This window comes from Neovison vison, chromosome 3 (genome assembly GCF_020171115.1).
Source record: "Neovison vison isolate M4711 chromosome 3, ASM_NN_V1, whole genome shotgun sequence".
Lineage (NCBI taxonomy): Eukaryota > Metazoa > Chordata > Mammalia > Carnivora > Mustelidae > Neogale > Neogale vison.
Window position 1 is genome coordinate 75,099,881 of NC_058093.1, and position 23,628 is coordinate 75,123,508.

The 23,628-nt window shown below is 41.1% G+C and overlaps 1 protein-coding gene across 4 annotated transcripts in view; it reads right to left on the reverse strand.

Annotated features, from left to right (window-relative positions):
* The window catches only part of SESTD1 (SEC14 and spectrin domain containing 1), a 144,437-nt gene extending 121,752 nt beyond the window's left edge, over positions 1 to 22,685 (reverse strand). For 3 of the 4 annotated variants that reach the window (XM_044242445.1, XM_044242446.1, XM_044242443.1), the window contains exon 1: positions 22,567 to 22,685. The gene's annotated coding sequence lies outside the window, so the exon portion shown is untranslated. Of the gene's footprint in view, positions 1 to 21,660; positions 21,727 to 22,566 lie in introns of all 4 variants that reach the window. The other variant, XM_044242444.1, reaches the window with a different exon arrangement.
* Positions 22,686 to 23,628: the final 943 nt, after the last annotated feature.

Consider the following 23,628-nt stretch of genomic DNA (forward strand, 5'->3'; position numbering starts at 1 on the left):
AACTGTAAACATACTTGAAACAAAAAAAAAACTAGCCTCAACAAACAAAATCTCAGCAAAGAAATAAATAGAAGATAAAAGTTCCCAGATGGGAACTTGAACTAAAAGGTAAAGTAACTGAATGAAAAATTTAAAAATACACTGAGCTAACAATAATAATAATAATATTATTATACTGAACTGAACAGAATATAAAAGAAAAATACAGTACAGCTGGCCCTTGAACACGGCAGTAGAAAATCCACACATAACTTTTGACTCTCCAAAACTTTATTAACAGACTACTGTTGACCAAAAACTTTACAGACAACACAAAGTCAATGAACACAGGTTTTATATCTTGTATGTATCATATGCTTTATTCTTACCATAATGTAAGCTAGAGAAAAGGTTAAGAAAATCCTAAGGAGGGGCCCCTGGGTGGCTCAGTCGTTAAGCGCCTGTCTTGGGCTCAGGGTCATGATCCCAGGGTCCTAGGATGGAGCCCCACCTCGGGCTCCCTGCTTAGCAAGGAGCCTGCTTCTCCCTCTCCCACTCACCCTGCTTGTGTTCCCTCTCTCACTATATCACTCTCTGTCAAATAAGTAAAATCTAAAAAAGAAAGAAAGTCCTAAGGAAAATACATTTACAGTATTGAACTGCATTTATTGATACTGTAAGATTATATTGCTTTTACAAGATGAATTGTTTGTACTGACAAATCTATATCAATACAGTCTTACAGGATACAAAACCATAGATACTATGAATATTAATAACACCAGGCATCAGAAATCAAGATAATATGAAATAGAAAGTGGCTTCAAAATTATTACAGTAGGACTGTATATACTACAGTTAACTTAATGCAGAAGGGAAGGGGAAAGGGAAAAGGAGGAAAGGGAAAGGAAAGGGAAGAGAAGGAAAGGAAGAGAAAAGAAAAAGAAAGAAAAGGCATACAGATCAATAAATAAGAAATGAAATTCGCCCTTCTTTCAGATGACTCATTTGTCTATATAGGAAATCCTAAGGAATCTATCAAAAAACTTTAAAAATAGGGGCACCTGGGTGGCTCAGTGGTTAAAGCCTCTGCCTTCGATTTGGGTCGTGATCCCAGGGTCCTGGGATCGAGCCTCATGTCGGGCTCTCTGCTCAGCGGGGAGCCTGCCTCCTCCTCCTCTCTCTCTCTGCCTGCCTCTCTGCCTACTTGTGATCTGTCTGTCAAATAAATAAAAATCTTAAAAAAAAAAAAACTTTAAAAATAAATGAGTTCACCAATGTTGCAGGATAAAAAATATCATAAAAAATCAACTGTATTTCTATATACTAACAATAAGCCTGTGAACACAAAATACAACACGATTTATAATCACTCTAAATAACAGAATGCTTAGATATTAACCTAATAAAACATACAATACTTCCACACTGAAAACTACAAAATGCTGATGAGCATAATCTAAAAAGACCTATAAAACATGGGGAGAGATACCATGTTCATAGATTGGAAGACACAATATAATAAAGACGTCAAAGCTCCTCAAATTGATACATGGGTTTCACGCAACTCCTGGCAAAATCCCTCTCATCAAGATCCTTTGTAGATAGATTATTCTAAAATTTATATAAAAAGACAAAGGAGGGCACCTGGGTGGCTCAGTGGGTTAAGCCTCTGCCTTCGGCTCAGGTCATGATCTCAGGGTCCTGGGATCGAGTCCCGCATCAGGCTCCCTGCTTGGCAGGGAGCCTGCTTCCTCCCCCTCTCTCTCTGCCAGCCTCTCTGCCTGTTGGGGACCGCCTCCGACCGGGAAAGTCCCCTCCATTATACGATGGCACTTGGCTCACTGCCAGCAAAATATGCTGCAAGTGAACAACGAACTTTCTGGTGAAGCCTGCCTAAAGGAGGACATAGTCATTGGCTGTTTCAAATTTAACTAGCATAGTAACAGGACTCTCATTGGCTCTCCCCATTGTTTGGCCCCTTATTGGTCACCCTGCTCGCTGATTGGTCATGTAAACATATATGTAGACTTGCGGAAATAGAGAGATGATACATCTGAACCGGGGCTTCTTGTCGTCCTGCGGGTTGAGGGCGACAAATGGTGCCGAAACCCGGGAATCGTTAACAAGTAAGTAACCTTGCAAGGAGAAAAAGGTAAGCGGGGAAGGGACCACAATCAAAGTGGTGGGAATCTTCACAAGACCGCAACAAGAAGCGGGGTGGCCATAGAGCCAGGATTTTCTTAAGGGACCACGATTAAAGTGGTGGGAATCTTGTACAAGACCGCAACAAGAAGCGGGGCGGCCATAGAGCCGGTATTTTTTTAAGGGTCCACGATTAAAGTGGTGGGAATCTTGTACAAGACCGCAACAAGAAGCGGGGCGGCCATAGAGCCGGGATTTTCTTCCGCGGTAAAGCGGGGAGTAAAGGTCAACTGAAGTATATGCGCGTAAAAAGTTAATGTGTTAGTTAGTGTCTTTAACGTCCGCGTCTGTTGTCTGTGTGTTCATAATGGGATCTGAAGTATCTAAAGAGCGGTTGGAAGGGCCTTTAAAAGACCTGCTGAAAGCCAATGGAACTCCACTAAAAGCAAAAACTGCTCGGGCCTTTTTGAATACAGTGGAAAAGGCGGCTCCATGGTTCCTAGATGAAGGCTTGCTAAACATACCTCAATGGGACCACCTGTGATCCAGGGTTTGGCCCCTGTAAAACCTATTAATGCCTCGGGGCCATATCAACCTTCACCATTGAGGACCCGGTGCAACAGGCGAGACATTATCATAAGCTGTTCCATGTGAATGCTTTAACTCTTCGCCTCAAATTTAACATAACAAAAGCACAGGCACGGGACATAGTAGTCTCCCACAGAAACTTCGTGACTTTACTACCTGCACCGTCCTTGGGGGTTAATCCTAAGGGTCTGTTACTTAATCATATATGGCAAATGGATGTCACACATGTTTCAGAATTTGGAAAGTTAAGATATCTTCATGTCTCTGTAGATACCTGCTCTGGAATAATTTTCGCCTCAGTGCATACGAGGGAAAAATCCAGAGAGGTTATCGCCCATTGCCTACAGGCTTTTGCCGCATGGGGAAAGCCACACCAGTTAAAGACAGATAATGGTCCAGCCTACACCTCACAACCCTTTAAAGCCTTCCTACAACAACTTCACATTCACTTGATACATGGAATACCCTATAACCCACAAGGACAGAGTGTTGTGGAGCGTGTGCATCTTACAATAAGGGGCGCTTTATAGGGGCGCCTGGGTGGCTCAGTGGGTTAAGCCGCTGCCTTCGGCTCAGGTCATGATCTCAGGGTCCTGGATCGAGCCCCGCATCGGGCTCTCTGCACAGCAGGGAGCCTGCTTCCTCCTCTCTCTCTGCCTGCCTCTCTGCCTACTTGTGATCTCTCTCTGTCAAATAAATAAATAAAATCTTTAAAAAAAAAAAATGCGCTTTATAAACAAAAAGGGGGAATAGGGGACACCTTCAGGTCCCCTAAAGATAAGCTCAACACCATTCTATTTTGAATTTTTTAACGTTGGACAAAACAGGTAAATCAGCTGCAGACAGACATGCAAGTGCTGCTGCTGCTCCCCCTAAGCCTTTAGTACTTTGGAAGGACATCCTCACAGGAAAGTGGAATGGACGAGATCCAGTGTTAGTATGGAGTAGGGGGTCTGTATGTGTTCTTCCACAGGAAAAGGAGGCTCCAATTTGGATCCCAGAGCAGCTGGTGCGTGCAGCCTTGCCTCCGAACACCAGTCATGATGCTGAAGATGCTGATGATAACTCTGGGGATGCTACACCTCCTGCGGCAGACTCAAGCCAGAGAGCTGTGAGCAGTGGTTAAAGCATGGCTATATCCTTTACCAGTGACTAACTCTTCTCTCATATTCCCTCCTCTCCCTTTGATGCATGGCAGGTCTGTAAGTTGCTAGGAGCATGTACTGATATCTCAGCAGTGTCCATGTTAAATGGTGGCAAATCCCTCAACTGCTCTTATAAACAAAATGACTCTAGTACCTTTGAGACAACAGTTAATGTGTCTTGTCCCAATAATATTACTTATCAGCCCACTCCCATATGCGTCTCGCCACCATTCCTTTTCCCCATAACAAAGAGCTGAATGATACGTTGATTTGCACTAAGAATTGCTATCTTTTTCCCAGTGTTGGAATGTCACGGCCTTCAAGCTGGCTGTGATTATGCGTATCCCTACCCATGTTCCTATCCCAGTTTTCATTCCAGATGACAAGTTACCGGTGGTGCTATCCAGAAAGAAGAGAGATTTTGGTATCACAGCCACCATTGTGACAGCATTGGCTATATCTACAGCAGCTGCCATGGCAGCAGCAGTCTCGCTTGCTGCAACTATACCCACTGCGGAAGCTGTGAACACCCTTGCAGAAGGAACAGCGGCTGCCCTTCAAACACAGACTCCGATCAATGCACATCTGTAAGCAGGAATCCTGATAGTCAACCGAGAGTGGATTTGGTTCAAGAACAAGAGGACATATTGGGGGCCCTATTGGGACTGGGATGTATAGCACCCTTCCCGGCAATTTGTGTAACTCCCATAGCCTATACTAATATGAGTGATTTACAGAATGTCTCCTGACAGCTCTCCCAGTATTTGCAGGGTGCTTGGTCTGACGATTTTCAAAGTTTCACACGAGTACGCGTGTGCAACCAGCTTCCCTCCCAGAGCTATTTCAAACATTCAGCAATATGTTCCAGTTTACCAAACAATGGGCTGGCACAATTGGTCTTCTTGTCCTCCTCCTTATTGGTATTCTGCTTCTATTCAGAAAAGTTCGCCAATGGAGAACACAGCAGAGAGAGCAGAGCCCAGCTATAGTACAAGCCCTTATGTCGATAGAGGCTGGGACATCTCCCCAGATATGGTTAAGCATGCTAGATCGGTAGTCAAAGACGGGTAAGATCAGTGGAGAAACATACCAACCTAAGACAGGAGAGAGATCATCGATATCTTGTGTCTGATGACGGGTAAGGATGTTTTCTGCTACTGACAACCTAAGACAGGCAAGATCTCTGCCATAAAACAAAAAAGGGGGAGATGTTGGGGACCGCCTCCAACCGGGAAAGTCCCCTCCATTACACGATGGCACGTGGCTCACTGCCAGCAAAATACACTGCAAGTGAACAACGAACTTTCTGGTGAAGCCTGCCTAAAGGAGGACATAGTCATTGGCTGTTTCAAATTTAATTAGCATAGTAACAGGACTCTCATTGGCTCTCCCCATTGCTTGGCCCCTTATTGGTCACCCTGCTCGCTGATTGGTCATGTAAACATATATGTAGACTTGCGGAAATAGAGAGATGATACATCTGAACCGGGGCTTCTTGTCGTCCTTGCGGGTCGAGGGCGACATCTGCCTACTTGTGATCTCTGTCAAATGAATAAATAAAATCTTTAAAAAAAAAAAAGACAAAGGAACAGGATGTCTGGGTGGCTCAAGTGGGTTGAGCAGCTGCCTTCAGCTCGGGTCATGATCCCAGAGTCCTGTGATCAAGCCCTGCATCAGGTTCCCTGCTCAGCGGGAAGCCTGCTTCTTCCTCTGTCTGCTGCTCCCCGTGCTTGTTCTCACTCTCACTGACAAATAAAATCTTTAAAAAAAAAATAAAAAATAAAATAAAATAAAAAAGACAAAGGAACTAGACTAGCTAAAATAAATTTGGAAAAGAATAAGGTAGGAGGAATCAGTCTACCAGATCTCAAGACATGCTATATACCTATCGTAATCAAGACTGTGTTACTGGCAGAAGAATAAACATATAGGTCAATGGAACAGAACAAAGAACCCAGAAATAGAATTATAAATGTGCCCGTTTTTTGACAAAGGTACAAAATCAATTCAAGGCAGAAAGACTACCTTTCCCACAAATGGTACTAGAACAACTGGATATACATGGGAGGAAAAAAAAGAAAATTAACAAAATTAACACAAATTAACTCAAAATGGATCATAGTCTTAAATGTAAAAAACTCTACAACTTTCACAAAAAGTTTTCCAAAATCTCAGAAGTCAATTTTCAGGATCTATATAGCTAAGCAAGGTTTCGCACCAAATGCACAATCCATTACAAAAATTAAAAACTGGACTTCATCAAAATCAAAAACTATTGCTCTGTGAAAGACCATGTTAAGAGAATGAAAAAACACAAGCTACAGAGTGGAAAATATATTTTCAAACTACCTATCTGACAAAGAATTAATATCTACTAGATAATATAAAACAATACCTGAAATTTCTAACAGTTAAAAAAAAGTCCAAATAGAAAATGGGCAAAAAACATGAACAGAGTTTCACCAAAGAAGATGTACAGATGACAAATAAGCACATGAAAAGATATTCAATATTATCCAGCCACCAAGAGAATACAAATTACACCAACAGTGAGACCTCACAATGCACTTATCAGAATGGCTAAAATTAAAAGTCAAAAACCAAATATTGCCAAGAATGCAGGAAAAAAAAAAAAAGGATCACTCACTGTATTAGTCTGCCAGGGATGCTATAACAAAATACCACAGACTAAGTGGCTTAAACAACAGAAATTTATTTTCTCACAGTTCCAGAGGCTAGAAGTCCAAGATCAAGGTGTCGGCAGGTTTGATTTCTTCTAAGGCCTCTTTTTTTTGGCTTGCAGATAACTACCATCTCACTGCACCCTGACATGATCTTTCCTCTGTGAATCGATTATCTCTCAAGGATGTGTATCCACATTTCTTTCTTTTTTTTTTTTTTTTTAATTTATTTGACAGAGAGAGAGATCACAAGTAGGCAGAGAGGCAGGCAGAGAGAGAGAGAGGAGGAAGCAGGCTCCCCGCTGAGCAGAGAGCCCGATGCGGGACTCAATCCCAGGACCCCGAGATCATGACCTGAGCCGAAGGCAGCGGCCTAACCCACTGAGCCACCCAGGCGCCCATGTATCCACATTTCTTCTTCCTAAAAGGACATCACTCAGATTGGATTAGGCCCACTGTAAAGGCTTCATTTTAACATATATTGCCTCTTTAAAAGCCCTACCTCCAAACACAATCCTGTTGTGAGATACTGAAAGTTAGGACTTCTACATATCAATTCTGAAGGGATCAAAATCCAGTCCATAAGGGAGACAAAGAGACATAAGAGACTCTTAATCTCACAAAACAAACTAAGGGGTGGGGGTGGGGGTATGGACATTAGGGAAGGTATGTGCTATGGTGAGTGCTGTGAAGTGAAGTGTGTAAACTTGGTGATTCACAGACCTGTACCCCTGGGGCTAATAATACATTATATGTTAATAAAAAATTAAAAATTTTCTAAAAATTAGTAATTCATTATACCTTAAAGTAGTTATGTATTAGTGGTGTATAATTAAGCATGTGCTTTGGATAGTGTCCTTTGTTTCCAAAAGTTAATAAAAACAATAATAAAATTCTGTTTCATCAGAAAAAAAAATTTCAGTACATAATATTCATACACTGCTACTGGGAATTAAATGGTACAGCCAATGTGGAAAAGAGTTTGACAATTTCTTAAAAAAAAAAAAAAAACATGAAAACCATACAACCCAGCAAATGCACTCCTGATCACTTATCGCAGAAAAATGAAGACTCATTTTCCCACAAAACCTACATGGCGCACTTGGGTGGCTCAGTCCTGAAGTGTCTGCCTTCAGCTCAGGTCATGATACCAGGATCCTGGGATCAAGACCCACTTCAGGCTCCCTGCTCGGCCAGAAGCCTCTTTCCCTCTCCCATTCCCCCTGCTTGTGTTCCTGCTCTTCGCTGTCTCTCTGTCCCTGCCAAATAAATAAATAAAATCTTAAAAAAAAAAAAAAACTACACAAAAATGTATGTAGCAGCTTTAGTCATAATAACCAGTAACTTAAAACAATCTAGTTCCCCTCAATGCATGAATGTTTAAATAAACTGTGGTACATCCATAGTGTGAAAAAGTACTCAGCAATTAAAAAGAAACAAACTATTAAAATACTCTCTCTGACTGCCTCTCCATCTACTTGTAATTTCTCTGTCAAATAAATAAATAAAATCTTTAAAAAAAAAAAAAAAAACAAAGTAACTTAAATGAATATCCAGAGGATTATAAGAATGAAAAGAAGCCAATCCCAAAGGTTTACATAATGCAGATTTCATTTACATAGCATTCTTGAGATGACAAAATTATAAAAAGACAGAACAGATGAATAGTTGACAGGTATTAAAGAAAAAGGGGATAAGTAAGAACGAAGTTATGTATGACTGAAAAAACAAGGAAGTTATGTATGACTGAAAAAATAAAACAAAACTCTTTGTATCTTACTACAAACGGATGGGAAGTTTCACTGAAACCTTTGCACTTTCTGATATTTAAATGATGTGCTCTAAAAGTAAATTATAAGAATAATAATGATCAAACAGCAGTGGATGGGGAGATATTAGTTACCATATGTGGATGATTAAGGAGGGCCAGGCTCTGTGCTAAGTCAGACTTATCCTGGCTCCAACACCTATTCTTCCTTCACCAGGCTACGCTCAATTCTCCAATGTCATGGAAAATTAAAAACCAATGTCCAGCATGAGCCTGAACAACAGACATAAGTTATAAAATTACCTCTCCTCTTCTATCAACATTCTTATTTCCTTAATACCTTATGTTAGACAAGTATTAAGGAGATAAGCAGTAATTATCTGCTTAAATGATTCACACTAAGATAGTAACTGATAGGCTTAAATAGTCTCACAATTTACAAAAGCAAGTTAATTCAAATGGCATTTTTTTTATTTTTTTAAAGATTTTTATTTATTCATGGACAGAGAGAGATCACAAGTAGGGAGAGAAGCAGGCAGAGAGTGGGGGCAGGGGAGCAGGCTCCCTGCTGAGCAAGAGAGGCCGATGTGGAACTTGATCCCAGGACCCTGAGATCATGACATGAGCTGAAGGCAGAGGCTTAACCCACTGAGCCACCCAGGTGTCCCAATTCAAATGGCATTTAAACAGAAACTGTATGGAGGCACCTGGGTGGCTCAGTCATTAAGTACCTGTGTTCAGCTAGCCTCATGATCCCAGGGTCCTGAGATTGAGTCCCACATCAGGCTCCCTGCTCAGCGGGAGGCCTGATTCTCCCTCTCCCTCTGCTGCTCCCCCTGCTCCTGTTATCCTCTTTCATGCGTACACTCTTTCCCTGTCAAATAAATAAATAAATCTTTAAAAAAAATAAACAGAAACTGTATGTTTAAGAAAGAATTAACTGGGGGTGCCTGGGCCTGCTGTTCCCCCTGCTTGTGCGCTCCCTCTCTCTCTCTCTGACAAATAAATAAATAAAATCTTAAATTTAAAAAAAAAAAAAAATAGAATTCCAAGTGTTGTCATCTGTTCAATTCAGGTGCCCCAAAGCATGATTCTAAATTTCTGATCTTGGAGTTCTAGCTTTTTTTAAAGTAAACTGGACACAAAGGCCAAATTACAAAGCAGCAGTAATAGTTTCCATCATACTACAAGATGTCTTTCTGGTTAGCTGCCTGTCCTGCAGAGAGGAAATATTTGGAACAGAGCTTTTATTTGTCTGAGTAAAGATAACCCAGAATCTGGTGAAAATTGCAAAAATCCACATTTGTCTTCTCAGCTGCCTATGAGCTTCCCTTTCCCCTGCCTTCTGGGTTTTCTACCACCCTCAGGACATCCTTCATGCTTCTGGCCCCCAGGAGGGAGCTTTCTTCCAGCTTACTCTATCAAAACAGAAAAGGACTTATAAAGAACTGAACTCCATCTTTTAACAGACTTGTTTCAGATTTGTTTCGTAGTTCAAGGCATCTAGGAGAAATGTTCTCCTTTTGGTTTGATTTGATTTGAGGGAGTAGGAGATGTTTGTTTTTATTTTGCTGAGTCCTCCAGAAATGCTTTCATACCGCTTTCTGCCTGGGGGAACCGGGTCAAAAGAGTTCACAGGTTACAAGAGCTCTACTTTGCCCTCTCCACTCTTTTAATCCTATTCGGAAGCCAAGAATCTCAAATTCTAAGGACCCAGATTCCAATTTCATGGTGTCTACTTCCTTCTCCTCGTTTGGTATCTCTTTATCTTTCTTTCTTTCTTTCTTTCTCTCAGAATGGTGGTCATTTTGTACCTCTTCTCCCCTCCAATCCCCCCTAATCTGTTCTCGTATTGCAGAGTTCTTAGAGCCTCCAGTGTGTAGCGGGGACTGTCTGGTGGAAAGGGTCTTTGTCCTTCAAGATGGGCTAGGTTAAGCTCATGAACTCCAAATATGAAACTCAACAAAGGAAAAGAGCAAAGGGCCATCAAGCCCACTACCGTGCCCATCCAGGTTACGTAAAGTAAGATTCAACACTTTTGGTTTTTATACTGTAGTTAGTGGTGGGGTTGGGAGATTAGAGGGGGTCAGTTAACCATAACCACTTAACAGTACACAATATATGATATTGGAGGGGCCCCTGGGTGGCTGTCAGTTAAGCAGCTACCTTCAGCTCAGGTCATGTTCGTATGATCTTGGGATATAGTCCCAAGTCAGGCTCCCTTCTCAGTGGGAAGTCCACTTGCCTTGTCCCTCTGCCTATCACTCTGCCTACTTGTACTCCCTCTCTCTGTGTGTGTCAAATAAATAAAAACCTTTAAAAAAAAAACATGATATCAGAAAAAGAACTACAAACTGACCATGATTATACATACCGGAGAATGCAATAATAAAGAAAAACTCATAAAACTGGATGTTAAAATTAATTACAGGGGCGCCTGGATGGCCCAGTTGTTAAGCGTCTGCCTTTGGCTCCGGTCTTGATTCCAGGGTCCTGGGATCGATCCCCACATCTGGCTCCTTGCTTGGCAGGAAGCCTGCCTCTCCCTCTCCCACTCCCCCTGCTTGTGTTCCCTCCCTCTCTTATTTGTCAAATAAACAAATAAAATCTAAAAAAAAATTTAATTATAAATATATATACAACTAATTACAAAATGTTTTAATTTCTACCTAATTATTATGCAACATAAAAATAAGTATCATAAAAAAAATGTGTCAGGTTGATTAACTTTCAGTCTTACTTTAATGCAACTGCAGCCTTTCCTTCCAACCTGCACCCCTACAGGTTCCTTCATTTCTAGCTGCAAATGTAGGATGGTGGCAACCCTTCTTAAAACTTTTTTAAAAAACAGGGGCCTGGGTGCCACAGTTGGTTAAGCCTCTGCCTTCTGCTCAGGTCATGATCCCAGGGTCCTGGGATCGAGCCCCGTGAAGGGCTCTCTGCTCAGCTGGGAGTCTGCTTCTCTCTTTATGCTCTCCCCAACCCACAAATAAATAAAATCTTTAAAAAAAAAAAAAAAAAGCTTTTTAAAAAACAATTACAAAGACACCCCACTATCACACCATTGCAACCACAGTCTTTCCCAGGTCCAAACTATTCCTTACCTATTCCTTACCTAGTAATTATAATTATTTCCCCCAACAACATTTTTTATCATTTCCCAGCTGATGAAGTCCAGGTTACATCACAAGGAGCATCAAAATCTAAACTCTTAAATGGCTCAATAAAAAGATGCTCAGGGCGCCTGGGTGGCTCAGTGGGTTAAAGCCTCTTCCTCAACTCAGGTCAGGATCCTGGGATCAAGCCCTGCATCGGGCTCTCTGCTCAGCAGGGAGCCTATTTCCGCCTCTCTCTCTCTGCCTGCCTCTCTGCCTACTTGTGATCTCTGTCAAATAAATAAATAGAATCTTAAAAAAAAAAAAGATGCTCTAATTATTTCATAATAAAATGGCAAATCAAACGGCAAAGATCAAATAATTTGATAACATGGATACAGAAACACAGATGGCTCTCATATCTTTTTACGTTGTTATTAGAACAACTCAGCGTTCTCATTTATCTGATGAATATGCAAAATACTATAACCTCTATGGGAGACAAATTTGGCAATATCTATCAAAATTACAAAGGCAAGTAAGCATTTCTAGAAATTTATCATATGGTATACTCACCTGCCCCACCACCGTGTACGAAATAACATATACAAACTTACTTATTGCAGTATTATTGTAAGGAAAAAAAGTGAATAATAGCAAACACTTATCTAGCACTTAATATATATAGCAGCAGACACTATTTTAAGCACTTTGCATATTTTCTCATTAAATTCTCTCAACAGTACTATAAGGTATGTGCTATTAACAACCCCATTTTAAAGATGAAGAAACTGAGAGGCCAAGTAAAAGTAGCCCAAGATCACATAACTAACGTGGAGCCAAGATTTGATCATTGGTAGTGTTAGCTCTGGAGCCCGTTTTCTTAACTGTTATGTTAAATCATCTAAATATAGATCAACAGGAAAATAACGGAATAAAATATATGGTACATCCATTTAAGGAGTATTACTTTCTTTTTTTTAAGATTTTATTATTTCTTTTTCAGAGAAAGAGAGGGGAAAATCGCAAGCAAGGAGAGCAGCAGGCAGAGTGAAAAGGAGGCTCTCTGTTGAGCAAGGAGACGAATGCAGGACTTGATCCCATGACCCTGGGATCATGACCTGAACTGAAGGCAGATGCTTCACTAACTGAGCCACCCAGGCACCCCAGTAGTATTATATTTTAATCTCTACACACAACTTGGAGCTCGAACTCACCACCCAGAGTCAACCAGGCACCCCCAAGGGTATTACATTTTTAAAAAGTCCTTTAGTTCTCCCTCCTACTTTGAAGGCAGACTGAATTCAGTGACTCACTTTTAAAAATGAAGTACAAAAAGGGAAAAATAGTAACATTACATTGAAGAAAACTGGCAAACACTACCTTAACCAAGTGATCCAGGTTAACATCACCAGTAATGTCACAGAAATATCAAGTATTCCCTCACATGACATGATGAGAAGAGCAACTCAACTTTGTGTATTATTTCCAGAAATCCATAGCCCTATTCTAATCATAAGGAAAACATCAGACAAACCCAAGTTGAGAGAGACTCTGTAGGCTATCTGACCAGCACTCCTCAAGACAGTTAAAAAAAAAAAAGGACTGAGAAACTATCAGAGGAAACTAGGGAGACAAGATAAATAAATGCAATGTGGTATTCTGGATGAAATCCTGTAACAGAAAGAGGACATTAATGGAAAAACTAGTGATTGGTGATATCCATATAAAGTCTACAGTGTAGTTAACAATAAGGTACTGATGTTCAGTTTCCCAGTTTTGATAAATGTACCACAGTAAGATAATAACATTTGAGGAAACAAAGTGGGTGAGTTATATATAGGAACTTTTTGTACTGTTTTGCGCAACTTTCCTGTAAATCTGAAATTATTCCAAAGCAAAAGGTTTTTGGTTTTAAGATTTATTTATTTTAGAAAAAGAGAGCTGGGATGGGGGGTAGAGACGGGCAGAGAGAGTCCTAAGCAGACTCTGATCTGAGCATGGAGCCTGACGACTCAACCCCACAACCCTGAGATCACAACCTGAGCTGAAACTAAGGGTTGGAGGCTTAATCAACTGTGCCACCCAGGCGCCCCAAAAGGTTTATTTTTTTATAAAGAAGAAAATTCCTTGTGTATTGATATGAAAAAAATCTCTAAGAAATGATAAATGTAAGATACAGAATATTGTATATAGTATGGGAGAAACAGTTCCATATATAGGTACACAAATATTTGTGTAAAATGGACAGGAAAATACAAATGTATACAGAAAATATTTCTGGAAAGATACTTACAAATCTGATAATACTGGTTGACCCTGTGGAGGAGAAAACTCAGTAGCTGAGAAACAGGAGTAAAAGGAAGACTTTTTAATGTGTCCTTTCGTACCTTTTTAATTTTGAAATATATGAATGCATTAGCTACTCAAAAAATAATTTAACTTTTAAAATTAAAAGGATGACAAAGACCTGAACTAAAGCAAAACCACTGGAAATAATATAAGGAATTAATTAGAATTTTAGGAGATAAAAAAGTCTAATTACCTCCATCTACCTGTTAAGGCTATCACATTCCATTCCTCAATTTTTCCACCGACCTAATTTTTCCTTAATGCACTAGAGGCACTGTATTCTAGATGAACCAATCTGACTGCCAGTTTCAAAAATTCACCAACTTGTTCCTCAAATCTACATCTTTTCCAGCCAAACCTAGCTCTAAACATAAACATCCACCTACTTATTGTACTATTCAGTATGCTGTATGTTTTTTCTATAAAAGGGATGGCAAATACAGGCACCCGTGCTATCACTACTCCCACACCCAAAACAACAAAACTGCTCAGTGATCAGAGTGGTCTTTCCCACTAAATCTGCATGCTGCCTCCAACTACTCCGTAATGCAATGTTCCACAAAGCCACCATCAATCAAAGCTAGCCCATGAATAAAACCTATTTGCCACATCTCGTCTCTACCATATTAATCTGTTTGCCTTGATATGTTCTTCCATGGATTTCATGTATATTTATTTACATATACACCACTATTTTGTTCTGAAAATGATTAATGAGACAAGAATACGTGAACTATAAAAAGTTAATAAATTTTTAAAGTAAAAGCAAAAGAATAAAGAAAACACTAAAATGGTGCCAAGAAAAAGAAAAAAAAAAAATATGTAGAGCACAAAATCACTATGCCTGCTCTGGAGTGTGCCACAAATCTGGCTTTGGCTTTCTAGTAGCCATCACAAAAAGGAAAACCCAGTCCACAGTCCTGGAAATAAAACAGAAAGGTACTCCAATGAGGAACTTCTATCTACTTAGACCAAAGAGGAATTTTTATAAAACAAAGAGAACAGGACTCCTGGGTGGCTCAGTCGGTTGGGCAGCTGCCTTCAGCTCAGGTCATGATCCCAGCATCCTGGGATCAAGTCCCTCATTGGGCTCCTTGCTCAGCGGGGAGCCCTCTCCCTCTACCTCTGCCTGCCACTCTGCCTGTGCTCACTCGCTCCCTCTCTTTCTTTCTGAGACAAATAAATAAAGTCTTTAAAAAAAAAAAGAGGGGGGGGCACCTGGGTGGCTCAGTGGGTTAGTAAATTAAAGCTTCTGCCTTCGGCTCAGGTCATGATCCCAGCTGGGGTCCTGGGATCGAACCCCACATCAGGCTCTCTGCTCATCAAGGAGCCTGCTTCCTCCCTCTCTCTCTGCCTGCCTCTCTGCCTACTTGTGATCTCTGTCTGTCAGAAGAATAAATAAAATCTTTAAAAAAAAATTAAAATTAAAAAAAAATTTTAAAAAGAGAGAGAACACTCTATAAAATGCATAAGATATACAAGATAAACAACTACCAGTTTTCAAAGAACTGGGATGTTTGTGATAGTGCCCATCAGGCGATACATATGGTATCTTACAAAAGCCCAATGCAGCAAAATTGATTTTCCAAAGAGCAGGCACAAGCTTTAAGAACTCACTCTGTCCTTTTACTTTGTTTCTTCCTTCAGTGCCTCCCTAAGAGTATAAACTCTTTGAAGAGGAGAACCATATTTTCCAACACATATAGCTCATGACACTTTGTACTGTATTCTGCCAAAAAGAAAAACTCAGTATCAATGAGAATTTACATAGCACAACTCAAACCTAATTCTGATAAAAATTCTCTAAACTAAACATAGGAATTCCCACTCCTACCAAATAGAATAAAAATGATAAATGAAGCTTCAGTAGACAGAATTTCGTGACCTTCTATACTATTATTCAATCACAATTTAATTTGTAATGTCCTAACAGCATTTTTTTTTTAGTATCCCTAGCACAAAGCTAGCAAAAAAGCCAAATCAATATCATTGCCTCTGATCAAATAAAATGAAACTCAGAGCAAAAGCTTTGGCAAACCCTATCAAAGGAAATACAATACGACTACCTTTCAAGAACATAATCAATAGCTCTTTATACACCAGCTGACAAAGGTAGGTTCATTTTTTAAATTACTCTGCAAGTCTGCAAGTAGACAATGAATTATAATGCATTTCTCTACTCCTTTCCAAGAATTTGTAGTTTCTGTAAATGAACAACACAAGTACTTAAAAACTTAAATTATGGGCGCCTGGGTGGCTCAGTGGGTTAAGGCCTCTGCCTTCAGCTCAGGTCATGATCCCAGAGTCCTGGGATCGAGCCCCACATCAGGCTCTCTGCTCAGAGGGGAGCCTGCTTCCCCCTTTCTCTCTGCCTGCCTCTCCGCCTACTTGTGATCTCTGTCTGTCAAATAAATTTAAAAAAATAATAATAATAAAAACTTAAATTATTACTCTCAAGTATATGCATTAGGATACATTAACCATCCTATATTTGTATTTTATTAATGGGAATCATTAATAAATAAGTAGTCTCATCCTATACTGGTTCAGTTTGAGGTTGTTGGGTTTTTTTTTAATATATTTGGTATTTCAGTTTGCAGTATGCTCATCTGGAACTCCCTGTACGCAGGGGCACACCCTATCATCCCCAAGAGAGGATAGCTGTACCGAGTAGACTGAAGGAACATGGACAAGCGTAGAGGGTGGGGAGTACCTTTAAATGGATGTCAGAAAATCCAATTCCTGCACCTTTGTTTTGACTGTTAAGATGGGAAATAAACGTCATCTCTATTTGATAGAGTTATTGAAAGGATTAAATGAGGTTAAGATTTGTAAACTGTCTAAATGCATATAGAATAGATGCTCAACAAGTGTTAGTTTTCCTACTGTTTTTTTTATAGGTAAGGAAACAGAAGCTGAACAGACTTGTCCAAAGCCAATGGCTAATAACCGTGAGACACAGGCTAAAACTCCAAGGTCTTAATGCTCTTTCCAGTACACCAAGTAGCATGCTAATAGCAGAACCCAACACCTCATGTTTGTCACAGATGACCATACAAAGAAAAAAAAATTAAAAGTCTGAACACCTATTAGATGCTGAACATATACTAATCTCTTTCCTAATACCTACCCTATAAAGTGAGTATATTTATCCCATTTTACTGAGAGAAATTATTAACCTGTCCAAAGTCACAAAGCTAGTAAATCATAAGGTGGATTAAATCAAGTGTTTACACCACTACTTTTCCCTACTAAGCTGCCTCAAAACCATGCAAGTATTTACAAATCATGGTCTACTAAACTTAAACTCTAAATGGCCTAGAAACTTTTAAAGGATTCTTTCACCAAAAATGTAACAGAAAATAAGAACCAAAACTTAACAGACCAAATAAAAACAAGAAAAATTTGAAAGGTTGCCTCAGAGCTCTTCCCTCTCCCAAGGTTATCCAGGAATTTCTAATAAATGCTTACAGGGCAGATATTTTTACACTATTCTAAAACACAGGGGAATAAAGGAATATTTCTCAATTCATTCTTAGAGGTAACCTTAATCCTGATACCAAATCCAGGCAATAGTAATAAATATTACATTTATCATTTGTGACTATAAATGCTTAAGTCTTAATATATTTCATTTAAAAGCTATGGAAATGTGTAGTATGATCCTATTTGTAAAGGAAAAACCATCGTGAATGTATATATATAATATGGCCAGATTTGTAAATGCATATTTATTCATATGCACACAGAAACCAAAGACACAAGTGGAAATATAAATCCTAAAACTGATAACAATTATTACCTGGGACAGGAATGATCTTGGGGGTGAAGGAAGGGAAGGGGACCAGAAGTAAAGAAGATTTTCAGCTTTTATTGAATATACTCACATATTATTTGAATTTTTATAATGAACATGTATCATGTTTGCTATTAAAATATACAAATGAAAAGCACAGCCTAAATACTCATTTGCTGTTATCTCTTCTACATGCTACAATAAAAACTAATCCTTTTATTCACTCATTGGACATTCACTTATTTAACCAACATTCAGGGTGTAGTTCCTATGTATGGGCACTGAGCTAATAAACACTTGTGCCAGCCACCAGGTACTTAGAGCCTTTTTTTTTTTTTTTTTTTTTTTTTTTTTTTTTAAAGTAAACTCTATGCCCAACATGGGGCTTGAATTCAGGACGCGGAGATCAAAAGTCACATACTCTACCAACAGGGCCAGCCAGCCAGGCATCCCTAGAGTCTATTTTTTTTTTTTTTTTCAAAGATTTATTTATTTATTTGAGAGAGAGAGAGACAGAAAGAGTATGTGTCCACAGGGCGAGGGGCAAGTGCAGAAGGGGAGCTAGAATCTTTCTTTTTAAAAAAAATTTTTTTTTAATATTTTATTTATTTATTTGACACAGAGAGAGAGAGACGGGCACAGCTAGAGAGGGAACACAAGCACCAGGAGTGGGAGAGGGAGAAGCAGGTTTCTCCTTGAGCAGGGAGCCCAAGGTGGGGCTTAATCCCAAGACCCTGGGATCATGACCTGAGCCAAAGACAGGCAGTTAGCCACTGAGCTACCCAGGGGCCCAGAGAGGGAAAGTCTTAAGCAGATGAGCACAGAGCCCAACACAGGGCTAGATCGCGACCTGAGTCAAAACCAAGAGTTGGACTCTTAACCAACTGCACCACACAGGTGCCCCATCTAGAGCCTATCTTTTAAAACACAGGATGGAACAACAGTTACTTCCTTCCATAAGATAGAATGCTGAATTTTAAATCAAGTTCTTATTTTTATCATTTATTATATTTTTAGGTCATGTGTCAGGGGTAAGAAATATATTCTTTTTCTGGAATTTGTACTGCCTTTCTTCTAAAAAAGAGTACTAGATAATTTTTGCTGGGTTTTTTTGGGGGGGGGGTTAAAAAATTCATTTGTATTCAGAGTACTGGGCACTATGTTAGATAATGGACTTGCAAAGATAAATAATTAACATATGCCTCTACCTACCCTCTAAAGAGCTGATAATTTCGTATACCTATGTCTGATACGGAGTTCCACATAAAAACTGAAATTCGTATCTTAGTTATCCTGCACTTCAAAATGAAACTGCCAAACTGCCCTGCTCAAAAATAAAAGTTAATTTCAGTTTCACCCAGAATTTTAGTGTTTATGAAAAATGTTATATTATTCAATTATTTTAAGATACAGTGAATAAATTAGTGGAAAAATAGAGAACACGGAAGCTGCAGGATAATATAAAACACGATGTCTCAGTGAAGAGTGGGTTCTAGGATTAGCTATGCCACCAAGAAGGTGGGTTACTAGGTTTAATTGTTCTGATTGCTTCCCTAGAGGAAATATGAAAATCCTACCTAATTTATTAGGATAGGAGAACACAAAGAATTTATTTTAAAAATAGTAAAATCTGGGGCGCCTGGGTGGCTCAGTAGGTTAAGCCTCTGCCTGTGGCTCAGGTCATGATCTCAGGGTCCTGGGACTGAGCCCTGCAGCTGGCTCTCTGCTCAGCAGGGAGCCTGCTTCCCCCTGCCTCTCTGCCTACTTGTGATCTCTCTGTCAAATAAATAAATAAAATCTTAAAAAAAAAAAACTAAAATTTTTTTTTAAAAAATAGTAAAATCTGATGAGTATCAGGCAGTATGGCCACCTGCTTTTTGTTGTTTGGTTTGCTTTTTATTTATTTTCCCCCACTTTGCCAATGATTAGCCAAGCAAATTTGCAAACACAATTTAACTTCTGTATGCCTCTTGGGGTAAAAAGAATGCAGGAAGCAGAGTTAGAAGACCTGAGTTTATATTCAAACCCTCCTACTAACTCTGTAAGGTTAAAAAACAAGCAAATTATTTAACCTCTTTGCACCTTAGCTTCCCAGCAGTAAAATAGGGATAAACTTAACTTACAGAATTATTTCGAAGACGAAGTAGAAAATACACGTGAAAACACAAAATTAGAAGCTATTATAAATTAGACATTTTTCTAAAGAAGATAAACAAATGATCCATAAAAACATGAAAAGATACTCAGCATCATTAGTCATTAGAGAAATGCAAATGAAAACCACAATGAGATACCACTTCACACCCACTAGGATGGCTATCATCAAAAAGACAACATTAACAAGTACTGGAGAAAATGGAACCTTCATACTTTGCTAGCGGACATGTAAAATGCTACAGCAGCTATGGAAAATAGTTTGGCAATTCCTCAAGTTAAACAGTTATCATATGACCCAGCAATACCACATCTAAGTATATGCCCAAGAGAACTGAAAACATGTGCACACACAAAAACTTGTAAATGAATGTTCATAGCAGCATTACTCATAATAGCCAGAAAGTGGAAACAACCCAAACGTCCATCAACAGATGAAATAATCATCAAAATGTGGCATATCCATACAAGAAAGATTATTCAGCCATAAAAAGGAATGAAGTAGTGATACATGCATAATGTGAATAAACCCTAAAACTAAGATGCTAAGTAAAAGACAAAAAGGGCCACATATTTGTATGATTCTGTTTATATGAAATGTCCAGGCAAATCTCTAGACAGAAACTAGATCAATGGTTGCCAAGTGCAGGGAAGGAGGAATGAGAGTGATAGCTAATGGGTATCAGGGTTTCTTTTCAGCATATTGAAAATGTTCTTGAACTGGTGATGTTTTGCACTACCTTATAAGTATACTAAAACCACAGAATTGTACGCGTTAAAAGAGTGAATTCTACAGTATATGAATTATATCTCTATAAAAGAAAACTATTATAGAAATGTAAGTTTCTGTTCCTTTTCATTATTCAAAATGCTACTTTTCTCAAGAGGCTGTTCCTGTATCCTGGAACAGCTATGAAATCTCTTTGAAGTTGGATGTTACAAAGATGAGTGGTATTTTGGGAAAAGTAAAACTACTAATCATGTTAGAAAAACTTTCCATGGATCAGATCAATTTGGCATAATTTTATTTCTTTAAAAGTAAAGTCCCTATTAATAGCAAGTTTGTTTTTAGGGAGTAGAAAGAGCTTCAGGGAGTTTTTACAGAGTTGGGGGGGGCGGATAGGCCAAAATGTTACACCTTTTCTGCTTTTTTAATTACTAGACATTTACTTTTCAGATATGTCCTTGCCACTGATCAACTAAAACCCAAGTAGATGGAACTTTGCAACCTCTACCACATTCTATGTTCCAATCTGCTGTCACTCTGCTAAATCCATCACCAGCTTCTAATCTCCATTACTCTTTCTTATTATTATTCTCAGGGCTTAAAATGCTTAACAAACTATTTAAATGTAATCAACTCATTCCCTAATGCTGGGGAATTTATAGAGTAAGGCCCAAATTTGAAGACGAAATTTAGTCTAGATTGCCTGAATAAAAGCACAGCAAAATGACTTCCTAGAGTTTGGGATAGAAAAACAATCTATAGAGTTGTGTAATGCTAAGTCATTTGGGAATTTTTTCACGTATTGGGTCATGGGGTAAAGAGAGTCACCAACTTTTGTCCACAGAAAGTATTATGTATAAAAGCTTCCTGGTTCTAGAACAAAGAAGCATTTTATTGCTCAAAGCAAAAGTAAGATATTTTCCTTCCATTTAGTATTGTTATACTAAAATAGCATACCAATGAAACCAGCTAGGTAACACCATGACCAAGGTACGTGAACAAAAATAAATTGTTCTTTGTTATGTACTCTTCCTTGGGGCTGGGGGGGGGGAGGGGAGTGTTCACACCTAACAAAATACGCCAAAATCAAGCCAAAGAAAACCATATGGATTAACATTTTCCAAAATGGGGGTATTTTCAGTGGCAATTTTAACTTAAGCTATGCCAGGATGTGTAACGGGTGTATTTGTCACAGAAATAGGTGCATTAAGAGGTGAAGAAAGAGGTGACCTGTCAAACAGCTGCTACAGAGTTACTCCCTCAACAGCACTTCCAACTTCTGGGGCGATACGATATCTGTGTATGAGAGAAAGATGTCAAAGCACCAAGAAAACCACTTGCTGTCAGAGCAGCAGCGAGTCCAAACCGTGCATCCCAGGGTGAAATCCCACCCGCACCCTCACGAGCCGGCCAGACTGCGGCTCCTTTCTGCTATCAGTCTACCTAACATATAAAAAATAAATACATAACCACAAATCCTTGCCAATCCTCTTCCTTCCCTTTGTGACTCCTCCAAAGGCTGGAGGGATGTTAACATCCTGCAGGCCCGGGGGAAGCCAAGATGCACGCCACGAGGGCTCCAGGAGGCATCCCGAGCCCCGGGGGCCTCGGGACGGGAGTCCCCCACCCACCGGGCAAGGCTGGTCACCGGCCACACAAAGAAGCCGGCTGCCGGAGCTGGACGCTGGGCTCGCCCCGGGGCCGGGTGCCGCCGCATGTGGTTCCCGCACGCGGGGAAGACGAGACCCGCCGGAAAATAAGGATTAACGCCCAAACCTGTTGCATGATGCGGGTCCCTTTCACCCATTAATGAACGAGGGCGCTTGGGGGGCGGGGGGGACCAGAGCGACCGAGCTCTGAGGGCCGCGGCCGCACCCGGCAGCCAGCGCGGAGGCAGAGGCCGCCCGCGGGGCTCCCACCTCAGGCGCTTTGTCTGCGGTGGAGGCGGCGGCGGGGACGCGGGCGCCCCTCCTTCAGCCGCGCGGCTCCACCGCCCCGCGGCCCGAGCCCAGGAAGAAAGCCGGGCCCGCCGCCGCCACCGCTACCGCCTCCACCCGCCCGCGCCCGCTACCCGGCCGCTGGGCCTGCGCGCTCCTCCCGCCCGGGCCGCCTGGGCCGCGTGGCGGCCACACTCACCTGGCTGGCGCTGGCGCTGGCGCGAGCGCGGGCGGCCGACACCTCCGGGGTTGGTGGGGAGGACGCGGGGACGCGAGCGAGGCGCGGACGGAGGCGGAGGGCGAGGCGGGAGGAAGGCGGGCTGGGGGGCGGAGCGGCCCTGGACGGCGGCGGCGGCGGCGACTCCAGCCACTCGCGGCAAATCGCGTCCCGGCCCCTCCGTGCGTCAGGCAAGGGGCGGCGGCGCGGGCGGCCCCGCGACCTCCCCGCACCCGCGGCCCGACCCGCGTCCGCGCGACCCCGCGAGCGCGCGAGAAGCGGCGGCGCAGCGACCCCGCCCGGCGCGGGAAGGGGGCGGGACAGGGAATCCCACAGGAGCGGAGGCGGGGCGAGGAAGGGGCCTTCAACCTACCCCTGGTGGACCCTGCGAACCTCGCCGGGCCGGGGACTCCGCGCTGCCCAGCCCGCAGTGGTGTAGATAATGAAAGGAGCACTGGAACTGGAGTCTGGAAGCCCGGGCTCAAGGAAAGACACCTCTACTGGACGGACGGCTTGCAAGTCGTTGCTTTTCTCTGTCCTCATCCTGAAATACGTAGGTTTGAGTACATGGTCTTCAAGATTTTCAAAATTCTGATCCCCACAACCTGAAGAATGAAGGCACCTGGGGGGGGGGGGGATGGGTCGTAGTGAGGAAGAGCTGGATTCAGGGCATTTGGTTTTCTTCGGGGATCTTTCCATTCAGCCCAAAATTTATTCACAAATGACCCTCTGGTAATGGCTACTTCCCCCACCTTCACCAACTCTAGTTATTTTTCTACAAATGTACAGACTTCAGAGGCTTCGTTCTCCTGATTTTATTGCGCAAATCATTTTTGTGTCATTTCCTGAATTCAGTTCAAAAGAGTCATCAGCTGATACACACAAGCTCGGGATGGCTGTATGGTCCCAATCCCAGACCTTCCTTATTTCTCACTTCAGTATCACCTAATTCCATTGATAAAATCTTGCCCTTCCAACAACTAGGCAATCAAATTTCTCCCCACTGAAGTTCTCTGATTTGAAATCCCATGGATGAATTCTTCC